Source organism: Natator depressus, chromosome 1 (genome assembly GCF_965152275.1).
Source record: "Natator depressus isolate rNatDep1 chromosome 1, rNatDep2.hap1, whole genome shotgun sequence".
In the NCBI taxonomy this organism is placed as follows: domain Eukaryota; kingdom Metazoa; phylum Chordata; order Testudines; family Cheloniidae; genus Natator; species Natator depressus.
This window is the reverse complement of record NC_134234.1, coordinates 160532114-160543893: the sequence shown is the minus strand read 5'-3', so window position 1 is coordinate 160543893 and position 11780 is coordinate 160532114. Positions and strand designations below refer to the sequence as shown.

Below are 11780 nucleotides of genomic sequence, written 5' to 3'. Positions count from 1 at the left end.
CCCCAACACCCTGCCCCAGCCCTGAGCCCCATCCTTCACCCAAACTCCCTGCCAGAGCCTGCACCCCATCCTGTACCAGCCCCCTGCCCCAGCCCGGAGCCCCCTCCTGCAGCCAAACTCCCTCTCAGAGCCCACATCCCACACCCCCTCCCATACCCCAATCCCCTGTCCCAGCCCTGAGCCCACACCCCACACCCACTCCTGCACTGCAACCCCCTGCCCCAGCCCTGAGCCCCCTCCTGGAGCTAGCACCCCAAACCCCCTCCTGAACCTCAACCCCCTGCCCCATCACTGAGCCCCCTCCTGCACCCAAACTCCCTCCCAGAGCCTGCACCCCCTCCTGCACCAGAGCCCCTTGCGCCAGCCCAGAGCCCCCTCCTGCACCCAAACTCTCTCCCAGAGCCTGCACCCCTCACCCCCTCCCATACCCCAATCTCCTGCCCCAGCCCTGAGCCCCCTCCTGGAGCCCGCTCCCCACACCCACTCCCGCACTGCAACCCCCTGCCCCAGCCCTGAGCCCTCTCCATCACCCAAACTCCCTCCCAGAGCTTGCACCCCACACCCCCTCCTGCACCCCAATCCCCTGTCCCAGCCTGGTGAAAGTGAGTGAGGGTGGGGGAGAGCAAGTGGTGGAGGGAGGGGGGATGCAGTGAGCAGAGCAGGCCTCAGAGAAGGGGCAGGGCAGGGGTGGGGCAGGGGGCGAGGCAAGGGTGTTTGGGTTTGTGTGATTAGACAGTTGGCAACCCTAGGGCCAGCCCTACCTGTGCCATAATTAATCAGCTGATTCCCAGCCTGAGGGGGTAGAACTAAGAGGGTCAGTTCAAAGGCAACGCATAGCGAGGGTATGCAGGGTCAAGTGCCCCTCCCCAGATTGGCCTGCCTGGTAGGGAGAGGGGCTCTGTCCTTCTCTCCCTGCGTCTCCACCCCTACACATTCAGCTGCTCTCCCTGGCAGCCTGGTGGGGAGCGGGACAGAGCCGCTTATGTCTGAGAGAGCCTGGCTGGGAGGCAGTGGTGGTACATTCCCTGCCCAGGCTTAGCTGCCGGGGACAGGGGTCGAGCACGCCTGGGGGAAGGAAAGGGGGACTCAAGCTCGCTTCGCTGAGGGCTTTGCACTTCACTGATGAGGCTGCTGCAGATTGACCTGGCAAGCTCCGCATCTGATAAGAAGAAGATGACCTGGAATTTGTGTGTGGAATTTATTAAGGAGCCCTGTTGAAGAGGGAAATTGAGGCAGGTTACTGGCCAACCTGACCATGTGGGGACATTTGGGAGGTGACCTACCCCGTTACGTAACCCTATACTCCTAGCTATGCTATTACTAACCCCAGCAGTTAAAAAATCATGAGATTTATTTTTAATCATAAATTTTGGTTCCTTTTAATCTGCTTTCTGGTTTCTGAGCTTGCAAGATACATGCAGATCCCATTTTCAAGCTTTTCTGCTCATGCGGGGCTGGGGGGCAGGGAAGCAAGAAACTTACTTTAAAAACCTAAAATTTTCACTTAATCACAGGACTCCAGGAGCTGAGGCTTCTGGAAAATCACTAAATAGCCTGAGGCTCATAATACAATCCTTGGAGTGGGAAACAGAGTAGCTGGGCTAGACTACGGCTCTTGGGACATTGCTGGGACCTAAGAGTGTAACTGCAGGAACAGAGTGCTAGGCACAAGTCTGTGGTACCCAGGCCTTCCCCCAGGCCAGCTTTAGGAAGCCACCCAGAGTGCTCTGCAGTGCTCCCACCTGCCACTCACCTGATGCTGGAATGTACCATCTCACCCAAGCTGCAGGGAGCGAGGGAGGGTAAGTTCTCCCTTGGCTATAACAATAAAGAATCTGTCCCCCATAAGCAGGGAAGGTATATGGGATGTGGCTGAGTGGAGGTACCTGGCTCCCTCATTCCCTGTGGTGGTGCCTCCTTCACTAACTGAGCCTGGCTGGGAAACCCACAAATGCTTATTTGTTTGAACAGAGACTGGACTGGAGAGGGCACCCGGGCACTCAGCCTGAAGAACGCCGACTCTCAATTGGACTGCCCCAGGGGCCCAAACAAGAACTGTTATTGCACATTTTGAGCTGTCGCTGTGTAAGCACTTGAGGCCCAATCAGCACACTGCTGCAGCCTGTGTGACATCCTCAGGGCCATACAGGCAGTATATATATTGTGTGGATGCAGCCCACAGAACACACAGAGAGCTGCACATGCAGCCCACAACAGTAAATAGGTTGAGAACCACTGACCTAGGGTATTTGCAACCTTTCCCCTTCCTGCCAGGCCTAGTAAAAACCTTTCCCTTAGCCATGTGTTTGAGCAGTTATTGGGACCCACCAGGGCTAGCACCTACAAGATCTAGCTGCTGATGCACCAACAGGGCTTGCATTCAAGATGCAGTACATCAGATATGCCAGAGGCACCCTAGAGGGTTGAGGTAGAGAGTAACCCCGATAATTACACCACAGAGATGGGGAAAATTCCAGGCTCCTCCCCCATAGCCACTGTCTGCCCAGGGCAAGGACCTGCCTAAAGAGCACAGCTGGAGTGGGAGCTGCACCCAGGTATTTCTCCCCACCTGTGTGCTCAGGATGCTGCTGTGTGCAAGAGTAGGTGCTCTTGCTGCCCCTCTGGGGGTGAAGTCTGTCCCATAGCGCCAGCCCTGCAGGGATGGGGGGAGAAAAACAGGATCAATAAATTCTCCTTTTCTAAACAGGAATTGGGATGTGATGCGTTATATAATGTGCATGTTGGAATTCTGTATTTGTACAGTATGGTAGCTTGATTCATTACTGTGGTTTTTATTTTTCTTGCCATATAAGGTGTTGCTGATCCCACACCATTTCACGTTCAAGCAGAGGTAACACTGAAAACTAACTTTTTTGCAGGCAGAGAGATGGTCTGCAATGAATTATTACCACGCACAAAACCACATGGTTAACTCAACTCATAATATTGTGACAATCTCTTCCACACTGAGGTGAGGTACTAGATCACTGCAGTGTATTTCACGATCTCATTTTGTAAACTGAGGAGATTTTATTACTGTAAATATAAGCTCATACACAGCTTCATCACCAGTAGATTTACTTTTCTAAAATTACTCACATTTTCTATCACTGGTTCAGTCCCACCAGTAGAAGCACTAGCATAATCAAGGTGCAGGCACCCACCAGCATTTTAAGCACCATGTTGTCTAGACCTGTTTGCGGCCGGCATAAGCTACCATGGTGGAAACACCAATGAAGATGCACTGGTAGCAACAACTGTAGGAAACTAAGAAAAAAGTGTACTATAGACAGAGCCTTACAGAGAGGATAAGTAAAAATATGTAGATGGGGTACTGGGGAATCTGAACTTTTGATCTGAAAAAGGCTTGATGTAAAAATACTTAATAAGGACACATGGTATTGGACTATTTTGCAATTAAACTGTTAGGCATCACGAGTGGATTGACAACAATATAAAATGTTATGTTTATTACAACGTTGGTCTGAGTAACACAGATCAGTGAGTTAAGAAATGTGTTTTCTTTTCAGTGCACAAGTATAACTCCAATTCAGGTTAATGGGAGTTAAATTCATGCAGTGACAAAATATACCCTGAAGCACTGAATAATTAATTTTATTGTGTTGAATAAATGTTTTTAAATGCATAAATAAATACAAATTAAGATCCCCCCCAGTAACATGAACTCCACAAACCATTAAACAGCTCTTCTCAGAAATTTTGCTATTTTGTATTATGATCTATGGATCATAAGGGAATCTCACATTTTTATTGGGATTATTTTCCACTGTAAGAAATTAAGCTATTGAAACTAACAAACTCTTAGAAATACAGGCCCAGATCCTCTGGTGTGGCTGGTTTTACAATTTGCTGACAACAGATTTCGATGCTAAAGCTAGCGTAGATGGCCAAAAGAAAGTCACCTCAGTGCTGAGGGAGTCTTCTAGTGGTTTAATGCCAGTATTGCAGCTCTCACACCAAACTCCTCCTTTTCAGCCAGCAAGGTCCCTACTTCCTGCTGATCACTGGGGGTGTAACAGGAATCCTGTAGGCTGCCCCAAGTTTCACCAGAGGGCTGGACCATTATCAGGTCAGGCTCATTTTCAGAAGAGATCAAAGTTCAGTTTTGTACTTCCCTCTTGAAATGTGCACTCCTTGGCTGTAGCTGAAGCTCTGGGCCATAGTCTTCATCGACTCTTAGAAATGTAAAGCCAGAAGGGAACTTGAGAGGTCATATAGCCCTTCACCCCATGATAAGGCAGCACCTAGTATACCTAGCCCATCTCTGACAGGTGGTTGTCCAACCTGTTCTTAAAAACCCCCAGTGATGGGGATTTCACAACCTTCGTTGGAAGCCTGTTCCAGTACGTAACTATCATTATAATTAGAAAGTTTTTCCTAATATCTAACCTAAGTCCCCCTTGCTGCAGATTAAGCTGATTACTTCTTGTTCTACCTTCTGTGGACATAGAGAACAATTGATCACCATCCTCTGTAACAGCCTTCAACATATTTGAAGATTATTATCAGGTTCCCCCAACTTCTGGTAGTAAGAGTGTTTGAGCCACAGAGATCTTCTTCAGATCCATCATGACCTGAGAAAGAGCTCTGTGTGGCTTGAAAACTTGTCTCTCTCACCAACATACATTGGTCCAATAAAAGATGTTACCTCACCCACCTTGTCTCTAATATCCTGGGACCAACACAGCTACAACTCCCTTGCATATATCAGGTTCCCTTTCAGTCTTCCTTTCTCAAGACTAAACACGCCTGGTGTTTTAACCTTTCTTCATAGGTCAGGATTTCTAAAGCTTTTATTATTTTTATTGCTCGCCTCTGGACCCTCTCCAATTTGTCCACCTCTTTTTAAAAGTGTGGTGCCCTAAACTGGACACAGTACTCCAGCTGAGGCCTCACCAGTCTCAACAGAGCAGAATATTTACCTACTGTGTCTTAGATATGACACTCCTATTAATACTCTCCAAAATTATATTAGCCTTTTTCACAACTGCATCACTTTGTTGACTCATTCAATTTGTGATCCACTATAACCATCAGAATTTTTTTGGCAGTATTGCCTAGCCAGTTATTCCCCATTCTGTAGTTGTGCATTTGATTTTTCCTTTAAAATGTAGTTTTGTACTTTAGTGAATTTAATTTTGTTGATTTCAGATCAATTCTTCAATTTATCAAGGTCTTTTTGAATTCTAATCCTGTCCTCCAAAGTGATTGCAAACCCTCTCCGTTTGGTGTCATCTGCAAATTTATTCTTTAGAATCTTATTTGTTTTTATTTTTTATAATTAGGACCATTGTCCAGAAACTCTTCTATTTAGCTTTTTGCAATGCTATTTCACTCTTTCATTTTAATGACAGATGTGTTATTTGAGATCAATCATTTTTCTTTCTCCATTATTCTAAAATTATACAGTATTTTGTCAATAATTGAAATATGGTATTTTCCCTGTTATAACCAAAGGTGTAAACATATCAAATGTCATGGGTGTTTGGGCATTTGCAAGTTGCAGCCAAGATCAGCAGCAGAAATTTCACAGTGATACAATCACTAAGAAGCAGCTAGTGAAGCTTATGGAAAACATTTGTGGAAGATACCAAGAATGGAGTACATGAGAAGGAGGGCTGACCACATAGTGCCTACAGTATGTCTGAAATTGGAATTGTAGTATTGTCCAAGACTCAAGGATGATGAATGAGAAAAAGAAATTTGACAGAATTCTCAGTTCTGACTGCCCCAGATGACTGAAGACTGATTTGGTAGGTCTGAATGCTCCTAAAACTCCAGATGAGGGAGCTCAGAATGCTGTATATTTAGCTGTTTTACCCTCTGATATTGATAGGCTCCATGGGCAGTTGATTAGTGAAAAAACAGTTCACATGTGGTGACTTTTTGTGTGTCATATGCATATAAAAGTTAGATTATGAACTGGATTGTGGCCTAGGGTGGGTATGGAAGGGAGAGAACAAGGAGCTTCTTTATATCCTTTCCCTTCAAATTGCTCAGGGGCCAGGCACATTGACATTGGGGATTGCAAGTACTATGCTAATCTATTTCCAACCCCAGCATTAGAATCTCCAATGGCATTGTGGACCAGAGACTTTCCCCTTTGCACCAGCTGGTGGAGCTGAGCTGTTGTGGGAGAGTGCCTTTTCAAAGTGTGCTTGGACTGCTGGCCCACATTTTCTCTGGGAATGCAGTTGCTGCATGTTTTTTTCTCACCCCCTTCACCTCAACACAGGCCCTGGCTTAAAGCCACAGTGTGGGTTAATGTTTGTAAAGAATTAAGTTTTGGACATGAATGTTGCTATATGAAAGGTAAATATTATTGGAGAATGCAACTAGACATTAATAGATTAACACTACAAGATATAAGTGATCAGATATTATCAGTGTATCCAGGTGTCCGTGAATTGGGTTGATACCAATGTGTATATAAATTTGACATGTGATTATTTGTTTATTTTTAAATCATAAATACTGCTTGAGACTTACAATGTTTTATGTAAGATATATCTCAAATTGTTTGGATTAACTTCTACAAAAATGTACAGAAGGGAAGTACAAAATGTGCAAATGAATGAAACAAAGTTAAGTGGCAAAGCTGATGTACTGAGTTACTTGGGAGTTCAGTGCATCTATTATACAACGTTAGCTGTATCTGAAATAATATCTACTACAATTCAAGTCTCTAAAGTGTGTCCTTTTGCACCAGCTATTTTTCCTCCCAAAACCTGAGTGAACTTGGAGCTTATTAAAGTGTCATACTAAGATCTTTCAATACAATAGTTACAGTGAAATAGGCATAGTTTAAGTCTCCTTTAATTCATGGGATGTATGCAATGAAAAATTCTTTTGTGTAACATTTCTTGTCCACTCCTGTCTTTCTCTTGAGTCAAATGGATTTACCTAGTTGCATTGTGTTTTTGTTGTGTTGACAAATGGAATCATTTATTTTTGCTTGAGAATTAAGCAAAGATTATTATATCTAAGCCTCTAGTATTCAAAGCCTAATGCACTAACTCAGCTAGTCACTTAGCATATATATCAGACCTAAGCCATCCTTTTTCATTTTTAATTTCAGAGAAGACTGAAAGGAGAACAATGTCACAGGTATACCCATAACCTAACTCACCCCAGTGCTCTGAGTTGTTTGTCAAGTTGCCCAGCGGAGATCAATTTGGGCTCCACATGCACTGACTTTCAAGCCCTGCTTATGATCAGATTAGACATGTTTGTAGTCCAAAGAGATTCTAACAAGGCATGACCAGCGCTTGTGAATGGGATCTAGTTATAGCAGAAGAGTGTTGCAGCCCTAGGCTCCCAGCTAGGCTAAACTATGGGTGTTCTAACACTCTTTTTAGTTCCGTTTATACTAGTTACCAATCTGTGATATAACCTGGTTTGGCTACAGCTTGTTAAACATTGTCCCCTCTCCTGGATTCTGCTGCACACACTTTATAGCACTTCTGCTGAACTGATGCCCAAGGAATACTCCCTACATTAGGGGTTTCCCTGGCCATTGTTGTGCTGGCACTCCCTCATGTAGGGACCTTGTAGGCAGTTGAAAGGTTGGGGACATGCTAGAACAGGAGGTGATGTGGATCCATAAAGAGCTGTTGCAATACAAACAGCATAAGTTAGAGTAGCCTTGGAGGCTGGTCTGACCTGTTATGGGATAGGTATGTCCCTGACTGGATCCTGAATTCTGGAGGTGCAAAGGTGACAGAAAGGCCACTCTACCCACTGCTCCTTCCTAGGCTTCACCACTTGCAAGGTGCTGCCTGTACTTGGCCTTTTTAGGCACTGTTGGCAAGCCAGTAGGCATCCAGCCTTATTGTAGAGTAGTGGTTCTACACTTTTCTGTCAGATACCCCATCTCATAAGAGAGGCAGAGCCTCTTCTAGACTTGCTCTCCTCCTCACACTTCACTGTTGGGTTCTCAGAAATGTTCCCTTCAGCAAACCAATAGAAATGGCATTGGACTATTACTTTTTGTAGTGCTAACAAGGCCAATTCAATCTGGGTGGATGTGGCCCATTCCCAACAGTTTACAAGAAGGTGTGAGTATCCCTCTGTTGATATTCACCCTTTCTTGTCAACTGTTGGGAATAGGCCACATCCACCCGGACTGAATTGGCCTCCTCAGCAGTGCACTGACACCCCCCCCCCCCACACACACACACACTTGGTAAAGCAACTCCCACCTTTTCACCTGATGTAATATATATACCTGCCTACCATATTTTTCATTCCATGCATCTGATGAAGTGGGGTTTAGTCCACGAAATCTTACGCCCAAATACATTTGTTATCTCTAAGGTGCCAGAAGGATGCCTCTTGTTTTCGCTGACACAGACTAACACAGCTACCCTTCCGAAACCTGACTCCCCAGTGATCGCTGTTTCATTGTGCCGATTATGTCACTGCTGATCATTTCAGCAGGCGGCATTGCTGTTGCTTGTGTTACAGGAACAACGCCCCTCTGCATAGGTGGCCTTGGCACCTGCTCCGCAAGATGCACTACCCACCGCAGAGCAAGCGGGCGTGAGAGATCGGCGCTGGGACCAGCTTGAACGAGCGCAACCCCGCAGCAGCGTCCCGAGCGGCGACCCCGGCTTTGCGTGCAGCGCCAGGAGCGGGGGCGCTCGGGTCCTCTGCGCTTCCCTACCTTCGCCGGCAGGTGGCGCCAGATACACAGCCAGGCTACCGGAATGTACCACTTACCCTGGCCCTACGGGGGGGGGAGGGTAATACGTCCCAATGTAATCATCATGAATCCGGGCAGCTCCACATCCCTGACAGCGGGGAAGGAGGGAGGGGGACGGTGGACAGGACTTCCTCATTTCCGGCGGCTGAGGCTTCCCCCTCCCCAGTCCAGGATGGTATTGCCGGAGCTGGCCGCCGCGGAGCCGCCCGGGCTGGGCAGGTAGGCGGGTCCTCGAGCTCAGGAGCGAGACCCCGCCCGGTTACCATAGAAACGGAGGGACTCCCCCCCCTCGCGCTGGCCCCGCCCCGGACACGGACACGGACACGTCGCTGGGAAGAGGCAGCAGAAGCAGCAGCAGCGTCCGCGCCTGGCCGGAGCCGCCGCCGCCTCCTCGCCAGGTGGGTCCTCGGGGCCCCTGCGCCGCCCCCCCCGCCCTGCCGCTTCCTCCCGCCGCCCCGGCCGGGATCCGCGGGGAGAGCGGTGTGTGCCCGCACCCCCCTTGCCAGCCAGTGCGGGGGTGAGTGTGAGAGTTTGTGTGTGTGTGTGGTCACGTGTGTGTGCAAAGGGGGCTTGTGTGTATAGGGGAGTGTGTGTGTTTGTCTAGGGCATCCCAGGTGCCTGTAAAAAGAAAAGGAGTACTTGTGGCACCTTAGAGACTAACCAATTGATTTGAGCATAAGCTTTCCTGAGCTACAGCCCACTTCATTGGATGCATTCAGTGGAAAATACAGTGGGGAGATTTATATACACAATGCGCAGCCCCATGCTCTGGGTTTCGCTGTGCCTCCAGTTGCTAGAACAGGGGCTGGATCATCCGGTAATTGCCCTGTTCCCTTCATTCCCTCTGAAGCACCAGGCGCTGGGCGCTGTGAGAAGACAGGCTATTGGGCTAGATGGACTATTGGTCTGATCCAGTAGGGTCATTCTTGTGGGTGTGTGTGTATACCTGTGTATGAGAGGCAGGGGATCTGTGTGTCTGTGTCTGGGAGGGAGGATGTACACGCCTATTCTAGTGCAGAAGTGCAGACTGTCTGAGATGCTGCAGCTCACACCCTCCCCTCCCTGCAGCATTGGCCGGCTGTTGTAACAGCTGTGGTCTTTGCCATAGTGCCTGGCTATTAGATGCTGTGGGGGAGGGCTGTGGGGACCCTGTTTGCTGCATAGATGCTGCAGGGTTTCCTCCTCCGACGGTACCCACTGGCTTAGGGTGAACTTCTGCCCAAAGCACGGTGTCTAGTCTGGCAGCCGGGAAAAGGGAGCCCCTGATTCCTGGTGAGCAAAAGTGCCCTGCCGTCTGCACAGTGATGCATGGTTGGAACTTGGCATATACACTGCATTGTCATTATTAATAGGGGAAATGGAAAGAGAACAGAGAAACTTAAACCAAGTTATGGTGTGTTTGGACAAAAACCTTCTTGTTTATCAAGCAAATGTTTATCTATAGGCATCAGCCACAAATATTAAAGGTACATCTCAGGTTAAAAGTAATATTTTAAAACCAAACATATTTTCTTGTCTCTCTTTCATCAAAGATAGATAAAAATGGGAGGAAATGTCTCAATTACTTTACATAATTTATTCAGTCTATGTACTTTTTCATTGATCTTATCTTTAACTATGAAAACAGCCTGGTCAAATTTCACTTTTATTCATCAGTGCTGGGGTGTTTAAATGACAAAAGCTTGCTTTTAAAAGAAATCATAGAGATTTTGATTTTTAATATGATTTTTAAAACTTTTTTTAGTGTAATCTACTGTGTCGACACAGTAGATTAAAGTAAAGAGCAATACAGTGAGGTAGCAAGAGATTAAAGTAAAAGAATAGAGAATTCATAAGGAAATAAAACTAAAGCCTTTACTCCAGTATATTAGATTCTAAAGTAAGATAATTCTGAAAGTAGTAAATGATGCAAAACATGGATCATTTAATACTTTTTTTCAACAATAGTCTTATAATGAAACAGGTGGATATGTCTGATACAAAACAAAAGCACAAAAAATGTCAGTTAAGGTATTACTCCAATAGTGAGCACATCAGTATAGTAATAAACTCCACATCCTATTGTGCCTACAGGTTGAAGTATAGTCCTAAGATTTGTCACATTAATCTTTAATATTTTAAGGTAGGATTTATAGAGTAAATTTTAATGTATTAGTTTACAAATTAAAATGGGGCTTTCTAGCAATGGAATGTGGGCTTTAGGGTCACCAATAAAAAGTATATTTAATTACTTGTTGCTGTCAGAATATTTTCTTGTATAATACAATCTTGCCTTCATTCAAATATTATTTTGCAGTTATTAAAATTGAATGTAAATTTGTTGACATCTAGCTACACAACTCAAATTGACTTCAGAAGTCAATAGCAGGAGTAAATAACATTTCCCTATTTATTTTCTCCACAAGACACATTACTGTGCTTTTGGATAAATACCCTTATTATTTCTGAAATTGACATGCATTGTGGAGGTACTTTATGTAGGATGAGAGTGTAACTACTAAACATTTAAGTACAAAAATGGATTATTGATGGCACATGGTCCATTGTGAGAAATAGGTACATCTTTATAATTTGAAAATGATTTGTGATTCCATGAAAATCAGTCACTGTTAAATGTGTTTATAATTTGATCATAAAGAGTTCGTCTGAATAAATTCCAATCCAAATATACTCAGATGCAGTTTTATACCAGGAAAATTGTGCAGTTCTGCTGGTATAGCTGTGTCCACGCGAGGTGTGTTTTGCAGGTATAGCTATTATTTGTAGTTTGTATTTTCTATATTACCTCAGAGTACAGTGACACTAGGATGCAGGACTAGTCACAATTAGTATAGCAGTGCAAGTACCCTGATTCTAGTAGTTAAAGCTGGCATTGCTATGTTTAGCATCACTCTAGACAATTCTAACTTATAAAGCATGTAATACAATGAGAGAGAGAAATGGGCCTGAAAAACGTGAACTCTCTTTTTAAAAAAAAAAAAAAAAAAAAAAATTGGCATTCTTCATTTTAAGTAATAGTAAATAAAGTTGCTTGCATACTGTAGATCTGTGGGGT

General features: G+C 45.3%; 1 protein-coding gene and 1 pseudogene across 1 annotated transcript in view; both read left to right on the top strand.

Moving 5' to 3' along the window:
• Positions 1-1866: 1866 nt before the first annotated feature.
• On the top strand, positions 1867-5903 carry LOC141982836 (carbonyl reductase [NADPH] 1-like; annotated as a pseudogene).
• Positions 5904-9007: 3104 nt separating this feature from the next.
• Positions 9008-11780, top strand: part of DOP1B (DOP1 leucine zipper like protein B) — an 86410-nt gene continuing 83637 nt past the window's right edge. Inside the window, exon 1 of the mRNA XM_074970185.1 lies at positions 9008-9123. The gene's annotated coding sequence lies outside the window, so the exon portion shown is untranslated. The remainder of the gene's footprint in view (positions 9124-11780) is intronic.